The sequence below is a fragment of the Diorhabda sublineata genome, chromosome 11, assembly GCF_026230105.1.
Source record: "Diorhabda sublineata isolate icDioSubl1.1 chromosome 11, icDioSubl1.1, whole genome shotgun sequence".
Classification (NCBI taxonomy): domain Eukaryota; kingdom Metazoa; phylum Arthropoda; class Insecta; order Coleoptera; family Chrysomelidae; genus Diorhabda; species Diorhabda sublineata.
The window spans coordinates 43,425-63,296 of record NC_079484.1 but is presented as its reverse complement, the minus strand read 5'-3'; the positions used below and the strand labels follow the sequence as shown (position 1 = coordinate 63,296).

General features: G+C 27.7%; 1 long non-coding RNA gene across 1 annotated transcript; it reads left to right on the top strand.

The window, feature by feature from the left end:
* The first annotated feature begins 249 nt into the window (after positions 1-249).
* Positions 250-19,155, top strand: LOC130450099 (uncharacterized). The gene is made up of 4 exons (XR_008910537.1): positions 250-445; positions 881-2,709; positions 9,132-10,957; positions 16,206-19,155. It is a non-coding gene; the product is annotated as an uncharacterized LOC130450099 (long non-coding RNA).
* Positions 19,156-19,872: the final 717 nt, after the last annotated feature.

Genomic DNA, 19,872 nt, shown 5'->3' with positions numbered 1-19,872 from the left:
TAATTATTACCATTTCTTCAAAAAATGTGATCAATCCGGTATACTATAAAGGGTTCCCTTCTATCAATTTAATATCTTTGGTTTGTAAAGGGGTTGCAACAATCTGTATAGTTCGAGATAATTCCAAAATAAGATTTTTAATAACATCAACTATTATTTGGTACACTCTGTGTAACTTTTTCAAATCTTAAAACTTTTAGTTGTAAACAACTAATAAAAACTAGTTTTGACACAAAAAAGGAATTTTTTGTATAATTGGAATTCGAAAGCGAACAGAATTTTATTTTAAAATATCATTTTAGTGAGAATGATTTTGTGGAATTTTGTAATGATTTCGATTTGAGAATCGCGAATTTAGTGAAAAAGTAATTTTCCGTGAGAAATTTTCTTGTTATATTATGTTTAACTTGGAAACCACGAAGGCGAATTCGACAAATTTGATTAGGTGGGTGGTTTTTTACTTTTTTGCTTGCAACTCGGATATTTTTTGTGAAGTTCATTTTGAAAATTTGATTTTATTGATATAATTTTCATTTATAACTAACTCACTCCAGTCGAATAAATTATAACATCTTGGGTAATATAACTTTGAATGTATAATACCGGGTACCATCTAAAAATTGTGGACTTGATATTTACGAGGGGGAAAATTTTAGGGGCTGACAGATTTAAGAAGTAATAAAAGTTGTTCCTGAATATATTGTTACGTAATTTTCATTTATTATACATACAGGGGCAATCTGTTTATAAATATAGTGTTTGATTGAATGGTTTGACGTGAATAAATAAAGGGGACACAATCTATTTGCATAATTTTTTTGTACTTTTTTAATTGCAAGTGTATTTAGAAAAAATATTACAATTCATGTTTTTGTTTCAGGTGTTGGTGCGCGATTCTACGCGAAATTTTAACCCGTTAACGAAACGAAAGGTAAATGTAGTGCACGTTTCATAATGCGGTTTGCCAAAAACTAGGTGATTGTTGGATAAATAACAAAAAAAATGATTTTCCATTCTTCATAAGAAATATTTCAAAATACATATTTTACGTTTCTACTTAGTACTGCAAGATAATTCAATTCATTTGAACGTACGTTGAAATTTTCCAATATTGTAAATTGAATAAATTTTTCTCCATCCATTATTCCAAAATTTATGCTGAGAAATTGATATTTTTCCCCAAAATTGAATGTAACACAATTTCAATATGATATACGAGAAATATCCACAAAGAAATTTCCATTTGGTGATAAAAAAACATACGTGCAGGTCAAAAAACATATTTTTCATGCTTATTTTTTTAAACACTTGATTTTGTATGCCTCCTCCATGTCCTTCCGGCTCGTTTCAACTTTGAACGAGAGATTTCAGGTGTAAGAAGAGATGAAAGTCGGTAGGAGCGAGGTCCGAGCGATACGGAGGATGATCAAACACACCCCAGCCAAATTCTTGGAGCGGTTTTTATGTCACGTCACAGTGTGAGATGGGGCATTATCGTGAAAAAAAAAACAAAAACCATTTGACAGTAATCCACGGAGTTTGCTCTATTTCTTAATTTCCACGTATGCGCCTAAATCAAACGGCAAAACGTCGGAGCAAACGGTGGAAATGAGTTGTCGAAGTGTCGAAATTTGCATCCCCCTATGACTATTCGAAATATAGGTTTTCATTGCAACTTAGAAAAGGAACTTACATTGTGGATGTACCTCGTATGAAAGAAATACTAAAATCACTTATTAAAACGTTTTATTCAGATTTTCGGTTCGAATTTTTGCATCAAATTTTGATTGAAATGATTTTTTTTTGTTATTTATTGAGTGAGCAGAACTTTGATCAGATGTTGTAGTTTCTTGTGTTTTTTTCTAGGAATATTTTGTTGAGATTAATACACTCACAGATTTTAATTATTGAAGAAAAATAGTTTGAATTTATTTTTGAATAACTAATTAACATTCAGAAAGTTTTAACAAACATTCAATTAAACTTACAAAACAATGTTTTCGAAATCTTTAGGGATCTTTTGAAATTTGAAGTTAAATTTAAATATTTCATTTGGGCATAAAATTCATAATTCACTCGTGTTTAAAGCAAGTTTATTCTCTAAATTATTACTCAGATTACTCAGAATATGTCGCAAATTTCGACTACTCCCTTAGATTCAAACAGAAGATTGTTAATACTTATACTTAATACCAAAGCTAATTTTACTCATTATATGATATTGATCAAATAAAATCTTGACTTTGTTATTTTAGATTGATTAACTCTTTTCAGCGTTTACTGTAACACATTTAAGTCCAGTAAATATTTGATGAATAATTATGATGATAATCATATGATAGAATTGCTCCAATACACCTCAAAATTAACTTTGATTCTAAATAGTAGTACATGGATCATTCTGATCAATATAAATGATAATTAGATAATTAAGTAACTTTAAAAGGGGGATTTCCATTCAAATGACTTTCTGAGTAATCTGTTGAGATTTTCCTGATCTTTGAGAACAAATCTGTTGTGTTAATGAGATGATTGTGTGATGAATGTCTTTGGAATTTGATCAAAAATGAGGCAGGCAACCGCCGCGATATGGAAAAGTGATTCGTAATTTTCGGTATCGGTTTCGGTGTGCGGCGATTCGATTTTAAGTGATGGAAATCATGGAAATGGAAAATGGATATGCGGGCTTTCCTATGTGGACAAAGTTATGTGAGTACAAATCATTTTACGTATCAAATTAACTCCCTAACTCTAAATCATAAACTTCAATAATATTTGCATAGTAAGTCAAATTACTAATTTTTTTTATAATTTCACCATCTTCAAATATTATTATTGAAAAGTAATGAACGCTCTGTATAATTAGTATCTAAGCAAGATTTATACTCAAAGATCGTAAAATTAAACCTCATTTTGGAAAATTTTCTCAATTGTTTCAAAGGATTTTTATAATCTGAGTGAATTCCTTCTTACTGATTAGTAATTTTAGCCATCATATGTTCAGAAAAACAATGGTTATTCTATAAGAAATTTTTATAGTGAAAGTAGATTGTTTAGAATTTAATGTTTTTAATGGTTTACTACTATGGAGTCTGGTATGTTTATTTTACATATATTTTAAGGACCATCATTACACCCTTTTTCTTTGTTAAAAGTATCCTTTATTTATTTTTCTACATTGGTTATCGAGAATTTACAAGAGGTATAATATATTTGAAAAATATCACGTGCGGTGCAGTTTAGGAACCCTTTTTATCTGTTTGTAGAATAGTTTGTTTACATTATATCGAGGGTTTAATACCGATAACGAAAATTGACCGTGCAGCCCCTTCTTAGATGCCTTTGTCTTTGTTCCAAGAATTTCTTGTTCACTTAATATTTCGAATATTTTTTTTATATATATGAGATAACGTTCAACAGAATCCTTTCAGGATGTTTATTTAACTTGGAGATAAGGACCATCCTACACTATGAGAAATTTGGAAATCACTGTATTCTAGATGAATAATCGATTGTAATACCAAAATATCTATACATGTTGAGGGTTTCTTACTGATAATGAAAATTGACCGTGCAGCCCCTTCTTGGATGCCTTTGTCTTTGTTCCAAGAATTTCTTGTTCACTTAATATTTCTAATATATTTTTTTTATATATATGAGATAACGTTCAACAGAATCCTTTCAGGATGTTTATTTAATTTGGAGATAAGGACCACCCTACACTATGAGAAATTTTGAAATCACTGTATTCTAGATGAATAATCGATGGTAATACCAAAATAACTATACATGTTGAGGGTTTATTATTAATAAATGAAAATTGACCGTGCAGCCCCTTCTTAGATGCCTTTGTTTTTATTGGAAGAATTTCTCATTTACTTTGCATTTCGAATTGATTTTTGATATTCCTGAGAAACATAACGTTTAATAGAATATTTTCTGATATTGTTTATCTAATTTGGGGATGGGAAATTTTCAATTCACAGTATTTTCGATAAACAATCAAAAATAATACCAAGATAACAAAAATGTTTTGATTTATATGCAGCCACTCTTTTGAAATTTGAAATTGTTTTAGTCAGTAACATTGTTCTAAATTCTACGTTTTTTAATTGAGAAACATTTTCATGTACCTGTAATAACTCATGAAATTACTAATTCGAAAAACGAAGTTATGTCGTAAAACATTAAAAGTATACAGATTCCTAAAAGGAAATTACTATTATTTGCTGCCCATAACCTCTACTTAGTATATAGCCATTTAATAATATTAAGTTATTGTGAGTGGTAATAATTAAATCTATGCCATGTTTAATTGTATGTATTATATCTATTATCACTAATTATTTAAAACTTTCTTAGAAATATTATTAAAAATATATCTTGTTTTATATAGCTTTATTTATTTTATCTTTGAAAACACTATTTTATTCAATATGAAAATTATATAACAAAATATGTAATATTTAATTACTTATTATTTAATAAATCAAAACTTTACATCTTCATGTTCATTGACCCCTTTCGAATTCTTTGCGAATGTCTAGACTTGTTTTTGACTTGCGCACTGTAATTGTTGACGTCACAAGCTTTAAACAATGCATTTAATTATTTAAATAATGAAACTTTGACAGTATTACAAATTCGGGCAGACATATTTGATGCTAAATTTTCTATTCGTAAAATTTCGTGTAATTTTGTTTTCGATTGTGAAGTGAAAACTATTTTCTTTTTGATATAGGTAAAATTTAATTCTCTCTATGTAAAATCAACAAGAATTATCCATCTAAAGTTTGTGTGAATTCAGTTAATTACATTTTATCGAAACCTACGATTTTATTGATTGATTTTTTACATATAATAATAATAATAATTTATACATGGAGTAGCAGTTTAGAAGAGAGAAGGTTGGTGTAACATGGTTATACGAAATTAGAATAAATTAGAAAATATGTCGGTTATTTAGATTTACAGGGTGACGAGAAATTTTGGAATAGTTGAAAATAATGAATGTTATTTGTACTAGAAGTAATCTCGAAACAAAAATTCTTGTATATTGCAGCATTTAACTTCTAATTATTGTTCATACAAGAACACTCTGTATTCAAAGAGTGGTGAATTATAAAACAAGTTGTCCAAGTATCAAGACATGGCAATATCAAAATTCATTTTTGTTAAAATTTGTAAATAAATTAGTTTATATTTCATATTAATACTTTGTTTACGCCGTTTTGAAAAAATATTCTCACATCTGTGGACCAGATGTTTTATTGCTTATTTCGTTTTTATGGCTGTAGTAGGTAAAGATGTGGATTTTTCCAATAAGACCCTCTCAACATGTGCAAATAACACAATAATAAAGTAATAAATATTATGGGTTCCAATTGTTTTATAATTTGTACAGAGCTGGCCAAAAGAAAATAGTTCACTATCATATTTGGCAGGATTGATTATTAAATTTTTAGGAATCGTCTCCCCAAAATAATATAACTCTCAAAAATTCTTCTCAAACTTATAATTGTTTTCTTGGTAAACACAAACTTGGAAAAACAATATGATAATTAATTAAGTTTCGAGGATATTTTGAGTCGTTTAATAAAGCATCTTCTTCTTCCAGTGGGGATGTTCGATTTGGTACAGATCATGTGAGATCATTTTCTTAATGACTATCATCATTTTGCATTAGTGCGGTATCAATTATTTGTACACACTTTTAATTTACCGAAAATAATATGTAAATAATCTCAAAACATTCTGTAAGATAAATACACGAATACACGAAATGACTTTTCAATGAAACAGTTACTTTTAAAAATTATCTCTTCCTTCAATAAACTTTTTGTCATCACCCCTTCATTTGTTTAGAATCGCTTTTCACATTTTATACATAAAAAATTCTTTTCTCTTCTTATTAATCGAATAACTAAAGCATTTTTCTTCATATTTTTATAAAAATTAATTTATTAATAATTTAATTTTCTTACGAATTTTCAACAAAGTTGAGTGTTATTTAATCGACATCGCAATATTTATTCTCCAAAGTGCAAATTCTAACAAGTATATAAAAAATTTCGAATGCAGATCGATAGTAATTGAAAAAAGAATATAAAAGCCAACAAAGTTCGATAATTACAAAACATTACTTTTGAAGAAACTGTACCAAAGAAAACTTCGGGGTTCCAAATATTTTAATTCTGGTATGTTTATTTTAGATATATTTTATGGACCATCATTACACCCTTTTTCTTTGTTAAAAGTATCCTTTATTTATTTTTCTACATTGGTTATCGAGAATTTACAAGAGGTATAATATATTTGGAAAACAACACGTGCGGGTGCAGTTTAGGAACCCTTTTTATCTGTTTGTAGAATAGTTTGTTTATATTATATCGAGGGTTTAATACCGATAACGAAAATTGACCGTGCAGCCTTTGTCTCTTTTCCAAGAATTGTGTTATAATTTAACTTGGAGATAAGGACCTCTCTACAATATGAGAAATTTTGAAATCACTGTATTCTTGAAAATTAATCGATACTGATACCAAAATAACTATGTTGAGGGTTTAATACCGATAACGAAAATTGTCTTTGCAGCCTTTCTTAGATAGATTAGTTTTTGTTAAATGAATTTTTCATTTACCTTACATTTCGAATTTAGATTTGACATTTACAACCACCCTTTTTTGTTTATTTAAGCAAACTGATATACCTCTTCTAGATGTTTTCTTTTAATATTCGTATTCTAAATGTGTCCAAAATTTAGCACTTGTAAAGGCTTTATTTATTACTGCGTAGAAAATGAAATAGAAATTTTGAAACTTGAAATAAATTCTACACTATATAAATTCTACGTTCTTTCTTTACTTAATAAACATTTTCATGTACCTACCTGTAATCACTAATGATATTACTAATTCCAAAAACGAAGACGTAGAAAAATTGAAAGTATATAATATGTACCTATCTAGTGTCCTAAAAAGAAATTCAAATTTTTTGCTACTCATACGTAGATTATCAATAAATTTAATGAACATTTGTTTTGTTTGGGAGATTAAGGATACTTTAGACTATTGATTGGTGATACTTGGCGTTTTCTTATTTTACAATAGAGTTTTCAAATAATCAAGTTTTTCTTGGACAATTTCAATTTCCAATTAATTATATCACTTTAATTATTTGGATTGGAACAACATTTCCAATATGTAAAAGGGTATTTTCTAAAATTTCGCAAAACAATACTGTATATTTTTATTTGGCAAATAGGATGTCCCGAAAGTAATTGAACATAACAAATATATGATGATTTTTTTAGACGAAATGTTCTATTTGCTCAAATTTTCAACTCGACATGAAAAGTGTGAGTCAGTTTTGTGTTTTGCTAAAATGTTTTATTTTATTGTTTCAAGTACTTCTAATCTACACTATATTAATAATAATATACAGGAGATGATTGTTTGTATAAAAATAAGATGGATTTTAGTGATGAAGTAAAGCACCCGGAAAATAGTAACTTTTAGTTTCTTTATTATCAAATTTGTATTTATGTTTCTCTCAGAATCTATAGTTTTGAAAAGAAAAGAAAAGATTAAGAATTGTTTCAAATAAAACGGCATTTTAAGTATTTTCTATTTTATTATACTATAGGGTGATATATCCATAGAAGTTAGTTGATACATGGCAAATTAAACCTCAGTTATTTTCTTAGTTATCTTTGAAATATTTTCATTTTTGTATAATGGTGTGTAATGAAAATGTTTGCCTTTTTCTATGATGATGATGTTTATATTGTACTTATTGTCAAAACATAATGGGGATGAAATAAATGAGATTATTGAAATTTCTTTTGTTTTATTTTTCTTGGAAATTTCCTTTCGGCGAGCGAGCAAGAGCGGGACGAATTTTTCACTTATTTTAAACTACACGATGATGAATGAAATTATTTTATAAATTCAAAAGATTCAAAAGATGCCAGATCTGAAGACTAGGACGTTTATTCGTATTATGCTTTTGGAATACCAAAGTTTGCTTTGCAGCTTTCATACCCTTAACTTTTGACGGTTTATTTTTAAAAATTTTGCATTTGAAGTTTTTCAAATAAAAAAAAAGTTCAAAAAATTGAGATATGGATAAGTTTAGATTGTAACCGTGATTGATGTTTAAATAGCTACGAAATTGCATTTTTTTAAATCTCAAAACTAGAAGACTCACCCTATATATATAATCTACTTTGCAAAGCATTTACAAGAAATGTGTTTGTAAGAACAGAATTTTTTTTTGGAAAACTACTAGAAAACGTATATATGATTGATATTTCTCTAATAATATATTGTTAAGTACAAATAGTTGAGAAAAACCCTGTATATCATAATTGGTAAAAGTAAAAGTAATTTCAGAAATAAAATAATGTGGGCCTCTCTTCTGGAAATTAACAAAAAATCTTAAAACTTTTAGTTGTAAACAACTAATAAAAACAAGTTTTGACACAAAAAAGGAATTTTTTGTATAATTTGAATTCGAAAGCGAACAGAATTTTATTTTAAAATATCGTTTTAGTGAGAATGATTTTGTGGAATTTTGTAATGATTTCGATTTGAGAATCGCGAATTTAGTGAAAAAGTAATTTTCCGTGAGAAATTTTCTTGTTATATTATGTTTAACTTGGAAACCACGAAGGCGAATTCGACAAATTTGATTAGGTGGGTGATTTTTTACTTTTTTGCTTGCAGCTCGGATATTTTTTGTGAAGTTCATTTTAAAAATTTGATTTTATTGATATAATTTTCATTTATAACTAACTCACTCAAGTCGAATAAATTATAACATCTTGGGTAATATAACTTTGAATGTATAATACCGGGTACCATCTAAAAATTGTGGACTTGATATTTACGAGGGGGAAAATTTTAGGGGCTGACAGATTTAAGAAGTAATAAAAGTTGTTCCTGAATATATTGTTACGTAATTTTCATTCATTATATATACAGGGGCAATCTGTTTATAAATATAGTGTTTGATTGAATGGTTTGACGTGAATAAATAAAGGGGACACAATCTATTTGCATAATTTTTTTGTACTTTTTTAATTGCAAGTGTATTTAGAAAAAATATTACAATTCATGTTTTTGTTTCAGGTGTTGGTGCGCGATTCTACGCGAAATTTTAACCCGTTAATGAAACGAAAGGTAAATGTAGTGCACGTTCCATAATGCGGTTTGCCAAAAAGTAGGTGATTGTTGGATAAATAACAAAAAAAAAAATGATTTTCCATTCTTCATAAGAAATATTTCAAAATACATATTTTACGTTTCTACTTGGTACTGCTAGATAATTCAATTCATTTGAACGTACGTTGAAATTTTCCAATATTGTAAATCGAATAAATTTTTTTGTCCATCCATTATTCCAAAATTTATGCTGAGAAATTGATATTTTTCCCCAAAATTGAATGTAACACAATTTCAATATGATATACGAGAAATATCCACAAAGAAATTTCCATTTGGTGATAAAAAAACATACGTGCAGGTCAAAAAACATATTTTTCATGCTTATTTTTTTAAACACTTGATTTTGTATGCCTCCTCCATGTTCTTCCGGCTCGTTTCAACTTTGAATGAGAGATTTCAGGTGTAAGAAGAGATGAAAGTCGGTAGGAGCGAGGTCCGAGCGATACGGAGGATGATCAAACACACCCCAGCCAAATTCTTGGAGCGGTTTTTATGTCACGTCACAGTGTGAGATGGGGCATTATCGTGAAAAAAAAACAAAAACCATTTGACAGTAATCCACGGAGTTTGCTCTATTTCTTAATTTCCACGCATGCGCCTAAATCAAACGGCAAAACGTCGGAGCAAACGGTGGAAATGAGTTGTCGAGGTGTCGAAATTTGCATCCCCCTATGACTATTCGAAATATAGGTTTTCATTGCAACTTAGAAAAGGAACTTACATTGTGGATGTACCTCGTATGAAAGAAATACTAAAATCAGTTATTAAAACGTTTTATTCAGATTTTCGGTTCGAATTTTTGCATCAAATTTTGATTGAAATGATTTTTTTTTTGTTATTTATTGAGTGAGCAGGACTTTGTTAAGATGTTGTTGGTTTTTGTGTTTTTGAGAATTCTAGGAATATTTTGTTGAGATTAATACACTCACAGATTTTAAAATTATTGAAAAAATAAAAAAGAAAAATAGTTTGAATTTATTTTAACATTCAGAAAGTTTTAACAAACATTCAATTAAACTTACAAAACAATGTTTTTGAAATCTTTAGGGATCTTTTGAAATTTGAAGTTAAATTTAAATATTTCATTTGAGCATAAAATTCATAATTCACTCGTGTTTAAAGCAAGTTTATTCTCTAAATTATTACTCAGATTACTCAGAATATGTCGCAAATTTCGACTACTCCCTTAGATTCAAACAGAAGATTGTTAATACTTATGACCAAAGCTAATTTTACTCATTATATGATATTGATTAAATAAAATCTTGACTTTGTTATTTTAGATTGATTAACTCTTTTCAGCGTTTACTGTAACACATTTAAGTCCAGTAAATATTTGATGAATAATTATGATGATAATCATATGATAGAATTGCTCCAATACACCTCAAATTCACTTTGATTCTAAATAGTAGTACATGGATCATTCTGATCAATATAAATGATAATTAGATAATTAAGTAACTTCAAAAGGGGGATTTCCATTCAAATGACTTTCTGAGTAATCTGTTGAGATTTTCCTGATCTTTGAGAACAAATCTGTTGTGTTAATGAGATGATTGTGTGATGAATGTCTTTGGAATTTGATCAAAAATGAGGCAGGCAACCGCCGCGATATGGAAAAGTGATTCGTAATTTTCGGTATCGGTGTGCGGCGATTCGATTTTAAGTGATGGAAATCATGGAAATGGAAAATGGATATGCGGGCTTTCCTATGTGGACAAAGTTATGTGAGTACAAATCATTTTACGTATCAAATTAACTCCCTAACTCTAAATCATAAACTTTAATAATATTTGCATAGTAATTCAAATTACTAATTTTTTTTATAATTTCACCATCTTCAAATATTATTATTGAAAAGTAATGAACGCTCTGTATAATTAGTATCTAAGCAAGATTTATACTCAAGGATCGTAAAATTAAAACTCATTTTGGAAAATTTTCTCAATTGTTTCAAAGGATTTTTATAATCTGAGTGAATTCCTTCTTACTGATTAGTAATTTTAGCCATCATATGTTCAGAAAAACAATGGTTATTCTATAAGAAATTTTTATAGTGAAAGTAGATTGTTTAGAATTTAATGTTTTTAATGGTTTACTACTATGGAGTCTGGTATGTTTATTTTAGATATATTTTAAGGACCATCATTACACCCTTTTTCTTTGTTAAAAGTATCCTTTATTTATTTTTCTACATTGGTTATCGAGAATTTACAAGAGGTATAATATATTTGAAAAACAACACGTGCGGTGCAGTTTAGGAACCCTTTTTATCTGTTTGTAGAATAGTTTGTTTACATTATATCGAGGGTTTAATACCGATAACGAAAATTGACCGTGCAGCCCCTTCTTGGATGTCTTTGTCTTTGTTCCAAGAATTGTGTGTTTACATTTCAATCTTATTTTTGGCATTTATGAGATTACATTCAACAGAATTCTTAAAGAGATAAGTACCACCCTACACTATGAGCAATTTTAAAATCGCAGTATTCTAGATAAATCGAAAGTTATACCAAAATAACTTATACATGTTGAGGATTTATTACTAATAAACGAAAATTGACCGTTCAGACCCTTCTTAGATGCCTTTGTCTTTGTTCCAAGAATTTCTTGTTCACTTAATATTTCGAATATTTTTTTTATATTTATGAGATTACGTTCAACAGGATCCTTTCAGGATGTTTATTTAACTTGGAGATAAGGACCACCCTACACTATGAGAAATTTGGAAATCACTGTATTCTAGATGAATAATCGATTGTAATACCAAAATATCTATACATGTTGAGGGTTTCTTACTGATAATGAAAATTGACCGTGCAGCCCCTTCTTAGATGCCTTTGTTTTTATTGGAAGAATTTCTTATTTACTTTGCATTTCGAATTGATTTCTGATATTCCTGAGAAACATAACGTTTAATAGTATATTTTCTGATATTGTTTATCTAATTTGGGGATGGGAAATTTTCAATTCGCAGTATTTTCGATAAACAATCAAAAATAATACCAAGATTACAAAAATGTTTTGATTTATATGCAGCCACTCTTTTGAAATTTGAAATTGTTTTAGTCAGTAACATTGTTCTAAATTCTACGTTTTTTAATTGAGAAACATTTTCATGAACCTGTAATCACTCATGAAATTACTAATTCCAAAAACGAAGATATATCATAGGAAAATTAAAAGTATATACATAGTGTTTTAAAAATAAATTACTATTCTTTGCTGCTCAAAACATTTCCTTATATAGCCATTTAATAGTATAAGTATTAACTATCACTAACTATTTAAAACGTCGTTTGAAATATTATTTAAGAAATCTCTTGCTTTATATTGTTTTATTAATGATTTTTTCCATACAATGATAATATAGATATACAGGGAGTATCGAATGAGAGATATGACTTATTTACAACTAGGATAACATGGTTATACGATACTAGAATAAATTAGAGAATATGTCGGTTATTTAGATTTACAGGGTGACGATAAACTTTGGAATGACTGAAAATAATGAATGTTATTAGTAATAGAAGTAATCTCGAAACAAAAATTCTTGTATATTGCAGCATTGAACTTCTAATTATTGTCCATACAAGGACACTCTGTATTCATAGAGTTGAGCATATCAGCTAAACAACTATTCGAATATTTCTATTAATGAAAATTCGGTTTCATCACACCTCGTTTCTTTCTTCTTTAATATTGGACATATTTCACCACCTCTTAGCTATTTTTCTGATAGAATGTTATTCTTTTCTGTACTACTACACATACTGGTATGTCTTTATTGTTGTTTCCTTCACGAGATCCACAATGTTCTTCCTATTCCATTCAAAATTCCTTCAAAGTATTTAGCCCATTTTTCAATTTTTCTTGTGAATCAATTAAGGACTGTTCTCTCATTGTCCCTGATATAAGGTACTCTGTAATTACCTAACTGTGTCCTCCCGTGATTTTTTTGTTCTATTGTTAAAAATTTCTCAATTCTTTGTTTTTAAACTTGATGGTAAATGAAACTTTTCTCAGAGTTGACTTTAGTTTCCGTGTAAAATCAAAAATGTGATTCATATGTTTCATTTCTTCAACTAATTTTGGTATACACCGTATTATGAATAAACTCTGAATTTGTGCACACTTTGTGCACTAGAAACAACTGAATTATAACATGTAACTCTCACCCTATACACATGATCTGCTGTCCATATCAAATCAAATTAATTGCCAATAAATTACGATCAAATAATGCTATTTCTCAATAGTACTTAATAAAAGTCTTGTACATTTTTTTCAAAAATACACATTTCAGAGTTTGCAAAAATAGCCAAAATTATTTTTAGTATATAGTATAGGTTCGTTCCATCGATGTCGGTATTTAGTTAAAAGAATTTAATATTTTATGATGAACTTCCTTTTTCTTATTTTGAGGGATTGCAGCTTTATTATACTTTTATTGGTGACGAAATGTAAATTTATTTAATTTAGAGGAACATCATGTTCAATGGAACCTTTTTTGATCCTTTCATGTTTATCATTTTACAAAATTTCATATTCAAAAATACACGTTTCACAGTGTGCAAAGATACCCAAAATTATTTTTAGTATACCGATAGGTTCGTTCTATCGATGTCGGTATTTAGTTGAAAGAATTTAATGTTTTATGATGGACTTCCTTTTTATTATTTTGAGGGATTGCAGGTTTTTTATACTTTTATTGTTGCCCAAATAGAAAATTATATATTTTTCTTCTCTATAATATGAATGTAAATTAACTTATAAAAACCGAAACACATTATGATGTGCGGGGTAGCGCGAAAAACAAATTTGGTTTAATATTAGTGGTAATGAACTAAAACGAGCTTCACGGAAAACTCTTTCCGAAAATTTTCCGATTTTCCGAAAATTGTTACAGATAGTTTCCAATATACGTGTCGACCCAATAAATGTCTTTCGATCAATTTTACCATATTTTCGTAAGTTTTTGAAAGAAAAATGATGCGAAAACTTTTTTTTGTGATACTAAGATAGGAACGAGGGCCACACAGCATAAACATTATACTGTCATTCTTTTACTATTATGTTTTGAAATATAATTGCTAATCATCCTGTATATACGGCAACACCAATATTACTCTTCGTGCTCCATACTCTCAATTTTTTCAAAAAATCACTCAAGATGTATTATAATATGAAATCCTATTCACTGATTAGAAATTTTAGCCAATAGGTATATGTTCAGAAAAACAATGGTTATTCTATGAGAAATTTTTATAGTGAAGTTAAATTATTTTAAATATTCAAGATTCCTTCGGACAATTTCATATATCAATTAATTCTATAACTCTATTTGGATTGCAACAACATTCTTTTATGTAAAACTTTCATACGAACTTTCTGCAGTAGCTTTCATATTTTCAATGTAACTGCAAAGCGTTATCATTTGAAAAATAAAGTAAAAAAATTTCATTTGCAATAGAATACCAAGAAAGGATTCAAATATTTATAATCTCTACACCAAATTAAATTGTTATATATTATAAAGGCAAAATAAAAATTTGAGATACCCATCCCATCAACAGTTTGACAAAAGTTCAATTTTGGGAAATGAAAGTTCAGTTAGTTTCGTAGTTTTCATTGAAATGATTTCATTTGTGTTACTTATTAGGTGTATATTGAGAATGCTTATTATTTTCTAATGATTATGATGTTTATATTGTATCCTGGATTTTCTTATTGTAATAATCAAGAACCAATTATTATGAGATTTGTCAATAAATAATGAAATAAATGAAATTATTGAAATTTTTCTTGTTTTATTTATCATGGAAATTTCCTTTCGGCGAGCGAGCAAGAGCGGGACGAATTTTTCACTTATTTTAAACTACACGATGATAAATGAAATTATATTATAATTTCATAAGATTCAAGAGATGCCAGATCTGAAGGCTAGGAAGGTTATTCGTATTATGCTTTTGGAATACAAAGTTTGCTTTCCAGCTTCCACAGCTTTAAGTTTTGACGGTTTATTTTTCAAAATTTTGGATTTTTTTAATTTAATAACCACAAACCAATTACCTATTATGAAAAGTTTGAAGAAATAATGAAATAATTTTTGGTTTAGATTTTTAGCACTAGCAACGCCATCTTTACAGAGGAGCTCATACAGAGCTTATTTTATTATTAATTTCTACTATTTCGTATGTCTCGGCTCACGACTTTTTGTCACCTATTTACAAAACTGAAAGGAAGATGGCGTCCGCTATTTTCACACCAATTTATTTTTTTATTAAGACCAAAGTTGTATCGAAGTGTAGAAACATATTCTTTATTGAGTTAATGAGTTAATTATGAAGAAAGTATAAATAGAAAAGTCTAAAAATTGAAAAATACACTTTTCTAACTGTTGGTGATGGTCGAATACCCAATAGTGCCACCTCTTATTGAAAAGTTGTATTTCATTACTTTTCAGTAATAATTTCAGTAGAAAACATTTTTTTAAGTGCCTACTTCTCTTTGTATCCGTTATAAAATTATATTGATATACAGGGTGTGCCAATGCTGCTAAAAAGTTGAATATTAGGGGTTCATTATAAAACGTATCAAAAACATTTTTTATTAGATGTCTTTGACGTCCATAATTTGAAATTATTTCGAACAAGCGAAACATAATTTTAAAAAAATGAGGATGAGGTTTTTTTTAAGTTTTTTGAGTGGTGTGGGTAAATTTATATGATAATCGTAGGTAAATAAAAGAACGCTCTGTACTTAATTCAACTAGACATTACAACAAAAACTTTAATGACAAAAAGTAATGTCCATCGAAATAGATTAAATAAATTGCTTAACGGAAATTTTGAAAAAAAAAACATATAATATCTATGTATTATAATTATTTGATTTCGTATCAACGTTCAAATTATTTTTCAAACAATTTTAAAAAATGGAAGATTTGAATTTATTTTTTTTTTGTTTCAGGTGTTTGTGCGCGATTGGACGCGAAATTTTAACCCGTTAACGAAACGAAAAATATATAGTGTGCGAATCGATAAAGCGGTATGCCAAAAGGTAGGTGATTGTTGAATAAATAACGAAAAAACATATTTCTTCAATTTTTATAACAAATATGTATTTCAAACTACAAATATATGTTTTTCTAAAATGGAAATGCTGCTGCATCAGGAATATATAAATACATGTAAAATTCTATTTTCTATTATCGTTTTTCTGTGTCACGCTTCTTTCCAAAACTTAACCTGTTTGAAAAATAAATTTTTTATGTAATAAATTCTTTACAAATTAAATGTAAAACAATTTTCCTATAGTAAATACTAAAATACTAAAAATTGTCATACACGTCTAAATAACATTTTTATAACAGTTTCAAGATTAATTTCAGATGAAATGTTTTTTTTTGTTATTTATTGGGTGTGCTATGAAAATTATTTCCATGATAATTTGTTGATGGTTACATACATGAGACAGGAGACATACAGGATTCCAGGAACATTTTGATTGTTTACGTACGGAGATATCGTTTCAAATTCGTTTACACAATTACCTATCTATTATTAAACAGAGCCACTTTATTCTTGACTTAATTCGAAAAATTTAGATTAAATATCAAGAAATTATAATACAATACATTTTTTTCCAAAATGTCTTTAGAAACCATTTAAAATACAGAGATTATTTTGAGAATATTATCCAAATAACTTTGATAAAATTGATTAGATTCTGTTGATATTTTGTGTAAAAATTGATGGAATAAATTAAAATTTGAAAGTTAAATGTCCACTCGTTTGGAAACGAGTAAAGAAGATGATTGTTTGAAATAACTATTAGGGAATTTTGAAAGTTATTAATTTCGATAAATTTGTTGAAAGATTCGAAAAAAATTGAGAGCGGCTCAATATATGAAAAATCCATCTGAATATGAATTGAAACGAATTATTTATTTTTTTATAGGTATCTAGGTACAATGAGGAGTTTGCAGTTCTTTGATGTGTTATATTTCCAAATTTTTGAATTTATTCTTTCTTGTTTTGATGTTTTGTGTGATATGTGATATAGTGTGATCGCATGGTTATCCTCGGGTACAATAAGGACTTGTAGTTTTTAGAAAATCTCCTTAAACTAATTAATTAACGAACTTTTTGTTAATTTTTTCAATACTCTTGGTTATATAACTAATTAAGTTTAACTTGTAGATGTGATTTCCATTCAAATGACTTTCTAAGTAATTTGTTGAGATTTTCTTCAACTATGAGGACGAGGCTGTTGGGTTAAGCTAATTTTTTTCGGAAAATTAGTTCCCTAGAAACGACAAGTACAGGCTTGAGGTTGCTCTAACGTAGTGGACTAACAAGTCTGTGCTATGGGGATGATTGTGTGATGTATGTCTTTGGAATTTGATCATAAATGAGGCAGGCAACCGCCGCGATATGGAAAAGTGATTCGAAATTTTCGGTATCGGTGTGCCGCGAATCGATTTTAAAAGTGTTGGACAATATGGAAATTGGTATATGGAAATGGATATGGAAAATGGATATGGAAAGTCTACTTCGTGGAAGACCATATGTGAGTACAAATTTTTATATACATTAAATTAGGTTGGGTGATTTCGTTTTCTAATGATAGTAAAGTTATAACGCAATGATAAACTTTTGTCTGATGCTTACAAAGATATGAAAATCAAGTTACTTTTGAGTTCTTTATTTGATAGAAAAGTTTCACAACCAAAAAAATCGTATGGAAAAAAATTTATAGATATCTGGAGAATAATATTCCGTATGAATTTGCATTTTTAAGTTTGGTATTTTCAGTTAAGTAAATTGAAAGTATGTGTGTGATAATTATTGTATCTTGTATGCGTGTGTAAAAAATTCCGTTTTGAAATCTTTATATCAATGGCTACTTCATTTGTTATAAATTTTGGTTTTTCTTTCCCAAATTGGACCTGAAATTTAAAAATATAAAATGTTGTAAACTTCGGATCTGTGAATTACTTTGATAATAATTGAATGATAAAATTATTATACACTATTTTGTTCTTATACAGAACTTAATAAAATTGAATTTTTCGAAATGAAAATTACATTTTTCTAATAATAATTCGAAAAAAAAAACATATTTTCTGGACATTTTATTTTATAATCGACTGTGAACAATTTATTCTAACGTTAATTGTTTCTAAGTTATATCAACCCTTAAAAAAAGAAAACTGAATCTGTTTCTTTTTTAATTTTGAACGTTTTCTGCTCAAGTTAGTTGAATGTATATATGTAATAATATATTTTGCAAAATAAAGATTTTCTCAAGAGTTTATCGAATATCGATAGCTACTTCCTTTGTTATAAATTTTCATCATTCCTACCCATTTTGGACTTGAAATTTGAAAAGATAAAAATGTAATAACTATTTAAGGTAAACTTCGAATCTTACTTATAGACAATTGAATAATAAAATCATCATATATCGTTTTTTCTAATGCAGAACTTTACATGATTAAATTTTTCGAAACTGAAAATCCATTTTACCAATAATGATTTGAGAAAAAAACATCTTCTGGACTGTTTTATCATAGAATTGACTTGGAAAATTTTTTCAAACGTAAATTATTTCTAATATATATCAATCATTTAAAAAAAAACACTGAATCTGTTTATTTTTAATATTCTCTGATTAAGTTAATAGAAGAAAGTATGTATGTAATAATGATAAATACCTTTTACGGAATGGAAATTTTTCAAAGTCCATCAAATAGGAAGCTAACTTGTGTGAAAAATTAAGTTTCCCAATCTTCATATCGACAGCTATTTCATCTGTTATAAATTTTCGTCTTTCTTTTTTCTAAAACAAATTTTTATAAAATTGAATTTTTCGAAACTAAAATTCCTTGTTTTTAATAATCATTTGAGAAAAAAAATTATTTTCTGGACTATTTTATCAAGAGAAATTTTTCAAAGTTGTTATACATCGTTTTTTTCTAAAACAAATTTTTATAAAATTGAATTTTTCGAAACTAAAATTCCTTGTTTTTAATAATCATTTGAGAAAAAAAATCATTTTCTGGACTATTTTATCATATAAGCGACTTGAAGAAATTTTTCAAAGTAGTTATACATCGTTTTTTTCTAAAACAAATTTTTTTAAAATTGAATTTTTCGAAACTAAAATTCCATGTTTTTAATAATCATTTGAGAGAAAAAAATCATTTTCTGGACTATTTTATCATATAAGCGACTTGGAAAAATTTTTCAAAGTTGTTATACATCGTTTTTTTCTAAAACAAATTTTTTTAAAATTGAATTTTTCGAAACTACAATTCCTTGTTTTTAATAATCATTTGAGATAAAAAATCATTTTCTGGACGTTTTTAATAATTGACCCACTTGGAAAAAATTTTCAAACGTAAATTATTTCTAATTAATATCATTAAAAAAACACTGAATCTATTCATTTTTAATATTCTCTGGTGACGTTAACAGAAGAAAGTATACATGTAATAATCATAAATACCTTTCGCGAAATGGAAATTTTCCAAAGTCCATCAAATAGGGAGCTAACTTGTGTGAAAAATTAAGTTTCCCAATCTTCATATCGACAGATACTTCATTTGTTATAAATGTTCATCCTTCTTTTC